The following is a 13,833-nucleotide window of genomic DNA, read 5'->3' as shown; positions in this document are numbered from 1 at the left end:
TTGGGGATGTATCATCCCCTGGGTTGGTTTGGCCTTGTACAATATTGAGTGACTGAATGTCTGTTATTATTTATATAAATTGGGATGGATCTTCCCTGGGCTGGATTGGCCATATACAGTACTGAGTGATTGAGTAATCTGAGAGTGTGAGTACATGAGTTCATCATTGTGATACATCGAATTAGATATGCGTACTCGATATATAAGCATAGAGAAGTATTTTTATTCATGCCATCTGATAATGAAATTCTTATCGGTTGTTAAAGTTTTTGAGAAAAATCACAAATTTCAGACTTACTCATATTTTTGGTGACTTTTGGCAAAAGATTTGAGTTTCACGGTTATACTTGAAAAGAAAATATTTATTTTCCAGAATTGTATAAGAACTGAGCATGTTATTATTGAATTATTTGTTGTGCTACTTTAAATTATATTATTATGAATTGTCATTGGTTATTGGAGTTGGACTCTGACCTTTGTTCCAGCTCGTCACTACTTTCAACCTAAGGTTAGGTTTGTTACTTATTGAGTACATGGGGTAGGTTGTACTCATACTACACTTTTGCACCTTGCGTGCAGATTTTGGATGTTGATGTTGTTGTGTATGGCGGGAGCTAGCATTGAATATGTACCTGCAATCCAGGCATAGTTGCCTCTTGTTCTTGGTAGTTTTAGAATTATTAATCTGTTCATGTATATTTCAAACAGATGATGTATTTTATTTCACACCAACTTTGTAAATTTCAAATCTTAGAAGCTCATGATTTGTACTACTAGTCCTTGGGGAGTGTATTAGAGTCGGTAAAATATTAATTGAATCGTATTGTTGTTATTTGGCTTACCTAACGGGTGAGGTTAGGTTCTATCACGGCTAGTCAGATTTTGGGTCGTGACAAGTTTGAATCAGAGCCCTAGGTTCATAGGTCTACAAGTCATGAGCAAGTGTCTAGTAGAATCTTGTGGATCGGTATGATGACGTCCATACTTATCTTCGAGAGGCTACAAGGCATTTAGGATAATTTCCCATCTTTCTTTCCTTATCGTGCGAAATTGATTCAACTTGAGACCTAAATCTTTGAATTCCCTCCATGCATCTGTGTGCACATATGAGCTCTCGGTATCAGCTGTGATTTGCCGGCTTGTGATAACGAGGTTCGAAATGTGTATTCTGTGTTTTGGTGATGGGCCAGTCTGGAGGACTTGAGTCCAGGATTAGACCGCAGCTTAGGCTCGGTAGTTTTATTTGTGTGAACTTGTACAATTTGACTCATATGTCCGGTAGTGTCACTATATGAGTGGAATTTATGGCTCGATGAATGGATGGATGATCATATGATGACTATATTGTGACTGCGGGATGTGTTCAGATGGTTTGAAAGTGACAGAAAACAAAATTGCTTGGGATGTAAAAATGACTATTGGGTATTTGACTTCTGTCTCGATTTGACGTAGAGTCTCGAGTTATGAATGTGTTAAAAGATCTTTCACGTAGTGTAATTGTGGAACAAATTAAATTTTTGTGTCTTGTTGATGAGTTCAAACTCATGAAGGTTAAGTGATTACATAGGAGTTGTGGCAGTAAAAAAGGGTATAGAAAGATGCCAGTTTGAGGCTAAACATGCGGGTTATCACCTGCGAAATAAACTACAGAGGTGTGATCTTTATAATGTTGTGTGGAGAATCTTCTTTTCTACTAGTAGGGCAGATGTATTGGGATTTGAATTTGAATTGGTGAAGAAAGTTGACTTGACCGTCACGAGGATGAAGGCGAGCTTAATAGACGATTTGAGGTACCATATAGGTTGTGATGCATGAGCTTGGGAAGAATTTAGTTAAATCTCATTACAGTGTTATGGCAGTAATTGAATATAGGTATTGTGAATTATTGAATGTTTTGATCTATGGCTTTGCGCCAAGTGGGGGAGCCTACTATTGACAATTCGATTTCATGGTTATTGGTTAAATTAAGTTTTGGTCCGATACATACCTGTGGAGCAGTTATGACTGCAGAGGCTGAGATCGAGGATGACTCGAGTAAAGAAATTTCCTAAATACGGGATATAATGCACTTATGAAAATATGAAAAATCATGGAATGATTAAGTTTTAAATTATGAAGAATGTAGTGCGCATGGAATATTAATTTGGCCAGTGGTGTTAAGGCATGGTTATTTCTTTGAGTGTTGTTGTGTTAATGGGGAATGTGTCTTTTGGCCCGTTTGGGCGATGCAATTCGATTTTGAGCCGAGTGGGTGACTCCAGAGAAGGTTCTCATGGGTCCCATATTTATATATAGCAATTAAAAAAAAATCCGGACTTGTGTATGGATAGAATATGAGATTTGCATTTGATGGTATTGGGACTTGCGGTAATTCTGTATGACTGTGAATTCTACATTCCAGTATAAGAAAGGTAAAAGAACAATTTTAAGTTCACATAAGGCCTCTTCAGACTGGGTGTCTCGGTGGTGGTACTTATAGGGTGCTTAAGAAGAATACAATGACTTTTGGGCCTTAGGGTGGTGTGGTTTTATGTTTGGGTGTCTTATAATAATTTTTGGATAAGGATTGTAGTGTTCTGACAAGGAGAAGTGTCAACTTGAGGATAATTCAGAAGAAACTTAGAGAAAATAGAGCGACTGGGTAATAGGCTGGACCAGTATGGTAATGGTATGATCGGTTCTTCGGTAATTATGATGTGGTGAGACTTTACAGATGTTTTAGTGGCAATATTCTTGGGTTTGGTGACCTACGTGGCTTGGTATAGTTAGGGAGATTCAGCTCTAATAACTTGGTTATGTGAAAATAGATTTCAAAATGTTCTTGATGATTTCTACCATGGCTATAACCGAATATTTTCTACCGGTGTGGAGAACGTATTGTGTATTGTGATTTTCTCCTGGAAGGAAGCAAGAAAAAGGTTTTTAACTAACCGGGTATGTAATTTACTAGTGACTCAGAGTTCATAATTAGATTCTTGTGCTTGTCACGTGATGGCATGATAGATGTGATGTGTTGTGTGGGACTATGATTTACATGTACAATGTGACAGTTTAGTCTTGAAGGGAAGGTCACGAATTTGGATAGAATAGTCAGCTTTAGATATTTAGAGGACTGTTATAACTGCTCAATAATCTCGTAGAAGGGTGCACATTTCAGAAGGCACATTGTGTTTTTACCTACAGATGTTCATCGGTATTGTAGTACTCACCTGGTTGATAGACTATTGATATTTCAATTAATGATATGTGGCACAAAAGAATTATGGAAGTATTCCTAGTGGGGTGATCGTACATGAAGGATGTGATAGTCATTCGAGTGTTGGAGTTGTGATCAGTTATAGTGGTTCATGTGTTCTATGAATTTAGGGGACTGGGAGGTCTCAGAAGCAAATTGTTTCAGGGTTATGGCCTGTTTTGAGGTGGGCATTTTATTTAAATTCAATGGAGGCACTAGTTGCGTTAATTATTTGTGACAGATACGCGCTACAAATGCGTATATATGTGAGGTTTGAGCCCATGTACGAGAATAGGGACAAGTATTCATACTCCGAAGAATTCTTAGGCTATGATATGCCTAGAGTTGATTGTTAAGCGTAAAGTTATAATGTTCTCGTATTCGTACCTTTGTGGAGAACCATCTGGGCTATACTTGAGGTTACAAAGAGGCAAATTCCCTGAGTAAACTTGGTAGTTACTATTTCTGCGTCAACTTGTCGATTAGAGTTGTGATAGCAGACTTTGCACATGCCTACACTATGGCGTGTTATTTATACCAGTCCAGGAGCATGAGAATCTTATTTTATTATCATATACATGTGTACTTATTTAATTGCTTCTGTATGATACGCTGGCACTGGAGGCATGTGACCATGCCAAGCGATTTATATTATTGGCACGTGAGTTGTCCGTGCAAATCTACATATTGGTATCATTGACACATGAGTTGTCCATGTCGCACGTGAGTTGTCCGTGTAGTGTGTGGGAATTTTATTTCTTTGATAATTTATCTAATTTCATTGCTTTCCTTCCTTTACGATAAAAAAATTACTTGAGCAGTGTATTTGAGGAATTGTGCACATGCGCCTACGGTTATCCTCTTCACAAAATTTGAGCATTTGGTTGTAAATATTAGGTTGTGGTGGTGCTAGATGGACTTGCAAAACGGTTCTCTTCTTTGAGATATTTTCCATTTTTGGGTGCACAGATTGCACAGTTTTTGGCTTGAAATATATTGGTGTGGTGTGTATGTGGAATAGTTTTGTTTGATAATATAAGGTCATTGGACCTAGAATGGGTACTATCAGTTTGATTACGGTATATTTGGGAAGATAATATTGAAAGTCGGCTTAGAAAGAGAATATGGTTCTGGTTGGGGGGCGAGAGCTCCATGACTAGTTGATCTGATAAGTGGTTATGAGATTCCACTTGTTTCTTTCATTATCAGCAGTGTATGAAGGTTGTGGGAATGAGGTTTTGTTTGATATGAGGTTTGATACTAGTACCGGGTTGGTTTTGAGTAGTTACTGTGATCGGAAATGGTGCTGCGAGTATGCAAGTTGTGTAGCATGTTATGTGATTATATATGGGGTTAAGGTTATGGCTTAATACAACTTGCTCAAATTTATACAATGTGTAGATACGAAATTCGGGTCTTAAAAAGAAGTTTTTTGATGTTGGAAATTGGATTCCAAGGTTTATAGGCTAAGGCTAAATTAGTAATTTTCAATTATGTGGTGTCGTCAGGCCTATATGGGATAGGGTGATGTGGGATCACCTCGGGTATGCATGCGTGATAAGGTGAAATAGTGATTTGAAGGTTCAAACATGTCAAAGAAGAAGCATTACCCCATGATCAAATATATATTGGATAGAAAAGTTTATGGTCATTTTCATACTAGAACATCTTAGAGTAATTGTTGGAGGTCGCTAATGGTTTAGTTCGGGTGTTCGGCGTAGAGATTTAGAGTTGAATAAAGTGAACGGGTTATTCTCAAGATTTTCTCTATGAATATATTAGGTGAATTGTTAAGAAAGGTAAAGTATGTGTAGTCACATTAGGCCTTATGAAATCTTGAAGGAAATAGGTCAAACTATGAGTAGGATGTTTCCCTATTATTTTCCTCCATGTATTCGGTGTTTCATGTGTCTATGTTGAAGAAAGTAGTTGGAGACCCGACACTCATTGTTCTTGAGACTATTGAGGTTAATGAGAAATTGACTTTTGAAGAGATTCAAGTTTCTAATATTGATCGGCAAGTCCGAAAGTTGAGAAATAAAGAAATTGCCTACATGAAAGTGTTATGGCGAAATGAAGAAGAAGTACCCTCATTTATTTGAATAGTCATGTATTTATAAAGTTATGTTTTTCGAAAATGCTAAGAGTTACCTTCTATGAATTATGTATCAACTGTATAGCTGATGTTAAAGGTGTTCCTTTTTGGTAGTATATTGCTCGTGAGGCCACGATTGACATTGTTTTAATGTTATGTTATGTCGTTGGTTCATGTATATGTTGTTAGGACTAGTTTTGGTAATTCTCTGGCATGTGGTTAGGCCCAATTACAGAGGATACTCTGCCGAAATTTCTGAAAACTTTGGGAGTTAGTCGAATTTTGGGGCCTTAAGGAAGTTGAAAACTTTGGGAGTTAGTCGAGTTAGTCGAAAACTTTGGAAGAATATCTAAGATCTATATGAAGTAAAGAACGATTAAAGATGATGGTTAAGGTGAAAGGAGGATAATACTGTGCCTAATAATGGCTTGTTAAATATTTGAGGATGCATGTTCTTAACTGGGGGAGAATGTAACACCTTGGAAAATTTCGAAGTGTTTTAAGACCATTAAGAAGATTGGCGGGTGCTAATTATATTAATTCGGATATGAACAAGACTGATAATTTGAATGATATAAAATTGATCATGATAATATATGTATGAGGTACATTAATAATGGTTTATGGTCTAAGAAGAGCACTAAGGCTAAGTCAAGTTAAAAATTATATGATGGGATAAAGTTTCAAGTGAGTTCGCACAAGATATAACTTCAAACGAGCATAACTCTCAAGATATGAAAGGTTATATGGTGTATAACCTCAAATTAAAGCCCTTTGAGTCTAGTTTCCAACTCATGAAACCGTTCGTCATTTGGATATGTATACATAAAGTTATGGCCATTTTACTGGACCTGTGTCATATGCGCGCCCAAATGCGCGACCACTTGCCCAGGTGCGCGGCCACTTGCCCAGGTGCATGGTCACTTGCTGAGGTGCACGGCCGCGCACGTAGGAACCCATTAAATACCACCCCAAGGTCGGGTAGAGAGAGAGCTAAGTCATTTCTTTGAGTTAGGGCTTGCATATCAAGGGGATTCCGCCCAACACCTCCCTCCCATGAACCAAGGTAATGTTTTTGGAGTAATTTTGAGTTGATTACTACTCCTAAACACTTGTATTAATAAGGATTAATCTTGAAGATCCATAGATTTCCATTTAAATCCCCAAATTGGTCAACAACACTACAAGTTGGGATTCTCAAGAGTTTCACTATAAGAGGTATGTATACCATCTCTAACTAATCTATGGTGATTATTTAGGTATGAAATATGTTTTAAAACTTATGGTATGGTGATAGGAAGCCATAAGTTCCCAATTTAAATATATAATCATTGTAGAGATTGAAAGGTGATTATTTGATGGAATTTTGTTGGTTGGGTAAGAATGGTTGGTCACACATGTGATGTTAGGATTATAAGTTGTTAAAGAATGATGGTGGGATGAATTGTTGGTAAATGATGGTAGTTGGAAGAACTAATTCTATGGTTAAGAAATGTATAAATGTATGCCCACTAGGTGTTTGGTAAATTATCTAAATGGCCTAAACTATGGAATTGGTTACTAATGTTGGTCCCAATGGATGTTAATATTGTAGATTGAAGTTACTTGGTATAGTAGATCGTTATACTATCGTTAAGGGGTGAATTTCAGTTTCGGATCGTTGGCATTGAATTGAGGAGACAAGAAGGCATTCAGAGGTGGATACGCACGGAATAGAATTTCCGAGTATTGATTAGCTTGCTCGATGTTGGGTTCGTCTTGTTAAGGTAAGTAACTCTTCTAATATTGGAGCTGAGGGTATGAACCCTGATTATGCGTATTATGTGAATTTTTTGGAGATGACGGGCGTGTGGGCATGCACCATAGAAATTGTGACGTAATTGGTTCTGTGAAATTGTGTAGTCAAATAATCTTGGCATTATCCGTGTAGTTTTATGTGTTAAAGAAATTGAGCTGAAAATCATGTTAAAACTCATGCTGAGGCTATATGCCAGTATTATTGAGACCCACATAGGTCATTTTGATGTTGAATTATTTGTTTAAATTGAAATTTCATACTCAGTCATATTCCTTCATTTTATATCATATCTAAGTCTTTGTTATTATTTATTGATACACCATATCATCATTTTGGGCTAGTTTCATGACATTGTGAGCCCGAGAGACAGGAGAGAGTGATGACTGAGTGAGGCCGAGGGCTAGATTGTGAGGTTATTAGTATGGGATCGGGCTGTACGCCACAACAAGTTTTATTTACTTATGCCTGAATCTGGCTTATTATAAAGTTTGGGCTGAAGGAGCCCCTCCGAAGTCTACACCCTCACAGTGAGCGTAGTTGATATATATCTGGGATGGATCTTCCCTGGGCATGGATCTTGCAATAGATATATATATTGAGGGATGGATCTTCCCTGGGCATGGATCTTGCCCGAAGCATTTATATTGAGGGATGGATTTTTCTTGGGCATGGATCTTGCCCGAATAATTTATATTGAGGGATGGATCTTCCCTGGACATAAATCTTGTCCGAATCATTGATATTTGGGGATGGATCTTACCCTGAGTTGGTTTGTCCTTGTACAGTATTAAGTGACTGAATGCCAGTTATTATGTATATATATTGGCATGGATCTTCCCAGGGCTGGATTGACCATATACAGTACTAAGTGATTGAGTACTCTGAGAGTATGAGTACATGAATTCATCATTGTGATACATCGCATTAGATATGCATACTCGATATGTAAGCATAAAGAAGTATTTTTCCTCATGCCATCTGATAATGAAATTTCTTATCGGTTGTTAAAGTTTTTGAGAAAAATCACAGATTTCAGACTTACTCATAATTTTCGTGACTTTTGGCAAAAGAATTGAGTTTTACGTTTATACTTGAAAAGAAAATATTTATTTTCGAGAATTATATAAGAGTTGAGCATGTTATTGTTGAATTATTACTTGTGCTACTTTAAATTATATTGTTATGAACTGTTGTTGGTTATTGGAGTTGGACTCTGACCTTTGTTCCACCTCGTCACTACTTTCAACCTAAAGCTAGGTTTGTTACTTATTGAGTAAATGGGGTCGGTTGTACTCATACTATACTTCTACACCTTGCGTGCAGATTTTGGATGTTGATGTCACTGTGCATGGCGGGAGCTAGCATTGAAGATGTACCTGCAATCCAGTCACAGCTGCCTCTTGTTCTTGGTAGCTTTAGAATTATTAATCTGTTCATGTATATTTCAAATAGATGATGTATTTTATTTCATACCAACTTTATAAATTTCAAATCTTAGAAGCTCATGATTTGTACTACCAGTCCTTTGGGAGTATATTAGAGTCAGTTAAATATTAATTGAATCGTATTTTTGTTATTTGGCTTACCTAGCGGGTGAGGTTAGTTAGGTACCATCACGGCTAGTCGAATTTTGGGTCATGACATGTTCTTGACTGTCCATAGCCTCACTAATCCATATATGTATTTTATTTCCAAATCCGAGTCCAATTTGACTCTCAAATCCAAAATTTTGATTTTCAAAACTTTAACAAAATCTCCAAATTTTTCCTTAGATTCTCATGATAATGATGTTAAATCTAATATAAAATCATGCAATATAGTTGAAAATAGATTAGAATCACTTACCCCAATAGTTTGATATGGAAATCTCTCCACAAAACCGCCTCCCACCGAGTTTAGGGTTCAAAATATGATAAAATGAAGCTAAGTCTCGAATGCTCAGCTATAAACAAGTTGCAGATGTCGCATTTGTGACATGGGGTTCGCAATTGCGAACCCTTGCAAAAGCGAAGAATCCTTCGAAAAAGCGAAGCTTGAACAGTTATGATGCCTTCGCAAATGCAATAAAAATATCGCAAATGCAGATACCGATCTTTCGCAAAAGCGACCGGTTGGTCGCAAAAGCGACTCTATCCCAACCCAGGCCTTCATCTCAAATGCGATACATAGTTCGCAAATGCAAACTCTACAGGCTTCGCAAAAGCGATCATTTCTTCGCAAATGCGAGTCCCTTCCCCAGCAGCCAAGGTTCGCAAAAGCGAGGATTAACTCACAAATGCGGTAGTCGCATTTGCGTCAAAAATATCGCAATTGCGATGAAACCAGCACCAGCACTCTAAAGGCTACAAAACCAATCTGAACTCACCCGAGCCCCCGAGTCTCCAAACCAAATACCCACAGAAGTCTAAAAACATAAAGTGAACTCGCTCGCGCTATCAAAATACACTCTAGAATCACTAACCGGACGCCAAAACACATGAAAATTACAATGAACTTTAAGAACTTATCGAATTGCAAACACGCGTCCGAACCACATCAAATCCACTTCAAATGACACCAAATTTTGCACGCAAGTTCCAAATGACAAAACGGACCTATTCCAAGTCCCGAAACCAAAATTCGAACCCGATAGCCAACTTGCGCCAAATGGTGTCGAAACCTTCTAGAAACATCCAAATGTAAATTCGGGCAAACGCCTGAATCCGAAATTACCATCCGGACCTATCGGAACTATCAAAACTCCAATCCTAGATCAATACTCAAAAGTCAAATTTAGTCAACTCTTTCAACTTCAAGCTTCTCAAGTGGAATTCCTCCTTCAAAATCAATTCCGGATAACTCAAAAACATAGACGACCATTTACGCAAGCCATAATCACTATGTGAAACTACTCATGACCTCAGACTGCCGAATCAGACGCAATTGCTCAAAATGACCATCCTGGTCGTTATACTTCACATCACTGGAAATTAACGGAAGCAGGCTTTTTTTCCTTTTTGGGTTTGACAAGTTCATTGAATTGTTACTGTAAGTCCAAGAAATTTGGTCTGAATTTCAGATAATTTTGGGAGTTTCCACTTTACACACCACATCGTTGTACTCACTATTCACGCACTACAAAGGCACTCATGTTTTGATTTGAATTCTCCTACTTCTCTTCGTTGGAAGAATTCATGACAATTTTTGTATCTTTTGGAAAACAAGATGCAAATTCACACAAAAACAACTTTGCACAAATGTGACTACCTTATTTAAAAGCTTAAATTGCTGAAAGAAAATACCCTTTTATTTATTGAGTGCGCCTTCAATAGGGAGATGCAAGATATCTAGCTAGGAACCTGTTAGAAATGTATCATAACAAATATATAAGAAATTATTTTCATACACCTCAGTTTTTAGATATAAGAACCCAGACATTTTACTTATGATTAAAATAACGTAATATTATTTTATTTATTATTTTTATAATATATTCGTATATTTAATTTTTTCTTAACGTTAATTTTTTAGATATATAAGAAATATTATTAAATTTGTCGGTAACATTACCGTAAAAAAATATCAATTCCACGTTCTTAACTATGTTTAATGAAATACTTTTAAGGAAAATTATAAAATCAAAGCTCACTAATTTATCAGCCAAGCCATATACCCATTAATCCAATAAATAAAATACCCATATTTAGCACAATGACACATCAAATTAATACTTTAAAATAAATAATATTAACATATAAAGCTTTAAAAAACTTAATAGTAAACACAATATCTTTGAAACTTCTTTTAAAATTTTTATAGACTATAAAATATATCATTTGTTAAACAAATATGTTTTTATTATTTTAAATAAATATTAAAAATAAATGTTTTTTTATTATTTTTATATTTAAAATATGTTCATGTTTGAATATGGTTAAACAAATTGAGTACCATGGAAAAACTAAATGTATGGATATATTATAAAATAAAATAAAATAAGTTATTTTAATTATAAATAAAATACTTAGGTAAAAATAAATATAATATAGAAAGTACTACATAAATGAGAGAATTTACAATGTCAAGAGCATAATAGACTTTTCAAGTAAAAATATTATAAAATTCGGCAAAATTGAATTTTGTGATAAATAAAGGAAAGTAAAATGATATTTGTGTAACAAAAGAAAGAAAAATGATTTTTGGGTAATGAACACAAAGTTGAATGATTTTTACGTAACAAAAAAAAATTATTTTTTGCGTAATGAACACAAAGTTGAATGACCACCCAAGAAAATTACTCCAGCAAATGAATTGTGATAGAATTTAAAACTCGAACATATAAGTTCAAATGTTGAATTTGCCTCTAATTTCCAATTAGGGCAGTTCCATTCTGAGTATTTTACGGATTTAAGATCATTAGACTTGCCGTTTCTACTTTCTAGTAAACACAAATTGTATTATATTTTATACACATTTTTATTGAGTTTGAACTCGCGCAGGAACCAGACAGTACTAAATATTTCAGCGAGAGAGGAAAGAGAGAAACAGAAAATACGTAGCTTATTTTTTGTCCATTCATACCTAAAACCTTTGTTGGTATTTTCTATCTAAAATGTGCTACATATGTTAGAAAATAAAAAAAAATCATGTATTGACCAGCAGCTTAGATTTGAATTCTAAATGCTCTTGAATTTCTTTGGGGAATGCTACTTGAATCAATTTTACTTCATTCATATGGCTGCATGCATTCTCACTAACTGGCTTCTAATTGTTTCGATCATAACATTAGATTCTTTATTTCTTCCGTGAAGTTTGGAATAATTTGAACTTATCATCATTCAATTTGTCAAGGGAGAGGCACTCCAGCGGGTAGGGTACCTGTAACATCACTGTATTTTATTCTCTTTTTCTCTTTTAAACGAGTATAATCTCTATGCATTAACAAAATAAATTAATCCAATCGGATTATAAATTTATAATTAAGTAAATGTTCTCTTTCAATTTGTAAAACTACATGTTTTTTCCTCCATCGAATATTTGGTATTCATGGTCTAACTAATACGGATTTGCATAGAGTATATAACTCTTTAAAGGAAGAAGTTCTGCCTCCTACAAATTTCTTTATTAATCCTAGAGCTCGAACCTAACAATTTTTTTTCTGTGGTTCGTGTCTGGGTTTGTTCACAAGCAATCAATTGAACTTGGGCTTGACGGAGGAAGATAAAGAGACGGCAGCGGCAGTGACGGCAGCGGCGGCGGTGTAATTAATGCACGAATCATCCAACGGTTTCTTCTTTTCCATAGTCCATGCCCCGTTAAGGTGCTTATCCAGTTGTTCATCTAAACTCTTCAAACCCATCACTGCTCTTCTCCATTTCGTTTTCTGCTTCCCCTTTTTTCTCTCTTCTCAAAAAGCTGAATATTTGATTGTTTTTTTTGGTAAATGTAAATAATAAATTTGCGTCAAAAAAATAAAATCAAGACCGAAAAATATTACGATAATCGTAGTATTTGATTTCAAGTAATATGAGTGTTACAATCTTTATGAATCATCTGATTCTTCTTTCCAATAGAAAATAAATTCAAGGGTTCTGGTGCTTGATCTTGAATATGTAGTTGTTGCCACGAATTATGATCTTGAATTCAACTAGCACGAACTTTGATTTGAACTCGTACTCCTTGAATCTTGATTTGTTCTTCGTTCTTGAACTTGAACGTAATTGCTTGCACCTGAACTTGATTGCTTGATGCTTGAAACTTGTGGAGAATTTTCAGCGTTTGATCCATGAGCTCCTTCGTGCTTCTTGTTATAACTTCTGGTGTCTTTACTGAGTTATGAAGACCCATATTTATAGTTATGGGAGGAAAGAGTAAGGATAAGAACAAACTCTTTCCGACCAATCAAATTGAAATGTGACAAGACCGTATTTGATTGGCCAAAACATGTCACTTGCACACATGGCGTAATCTCATTGGCCTTTTAATGTGACTTGGCATGCCTTGTCATTTTGACACGTGACATGATCCTATTAGCTTTTCCGCTTGACTTGGCGTGCCATGCCATTTGACACGTGACACCAAATTGGACCTATATGAAGATGACATCTTGGGATTAACGAAGTGGGCTTATCATATATAGCCTAACTAAATAGGCTAACACAATGGATTAAAACTTATTTATTTAATCCATATATATTTAACTAATATAGTTAATCTAATTATATTGACCCATGAGATTTATTTGGACTATATATATATTTAAAATATAATCCAAAATATTTTATTGAATAAATTTTGTATTCTTACAAATGCCCCTACTTCAAGACTTTACGAGTTTAAGCGTATCCAAACTCCAAAAGGCGAGGCTTGAAGTGTTAGCAAATATTTATTTTAGTATGAATACTCCTCGAAACATATTCAAGTAATGTGTTTGCATTTCACAATACATATTAAACACGTGAACTAGTGTAAGCACAAAAAAAAAAATGTAGGCCCAAGCTCTTTTGTTTGATTTGGAACTTTTCCTCACATTAGTACCTTATACCAAACATTTGTTCCCATGGAAAAGTAACACGTTGAACCCACGTAGCATACAAACATCATATCTGTATATTCCCATATGACTAGGAAATAGGAAATCGTGAGCTTCAGTTAACTCGAACTTTGTCGTATATTAATTTCTGATTCCCACTTGAACTCGAAGAAGCTAAGTAGTCATAAGATTAT

At 35.6% G+C, this 13,833-nt stretch overlaps 1 long non-coding RNA gene across 1 annotated transcript; it reads left to right on the top strand.

Moving 5' to 3' along the window:
- Window positions 1-11,830: 11,830 nt before the first annotated feature.
- On the top strand, window positions 11,831-12,632 carry LOC142180191 (uncharacterized). Its single transcript, XR_012708349.1, has 2 exons — window positions 11,831-11,976; window positions 12,296-12,632. It is a non-coding gene; the product is annotated as an uncharacterized LOC142180191 (long non-coding RNA).
- Window positions 12,633-13,833: the final 1,201 nt, after the last annotated feature.

This window comes from Nicotiana tabacum, chromosome 4 (assembly GCF_000715075.1).
Source record: "Nicotiana tabacum cultivar K326 chromosome 4, ASM71507v2, whole genome shotgun sequence".
NCBI classification, from domain to species: Eukaryota; Viridiplantae; Streptophyta; class Magnoliopsida; order Solanales; family Solanaceae; genus Nicotiana; species Nicotiana tabacum.
Note: the sequence above shows the minus strand (reverse complement) of the source record. Positions and strands in the feature narration are given on the sequence as shown.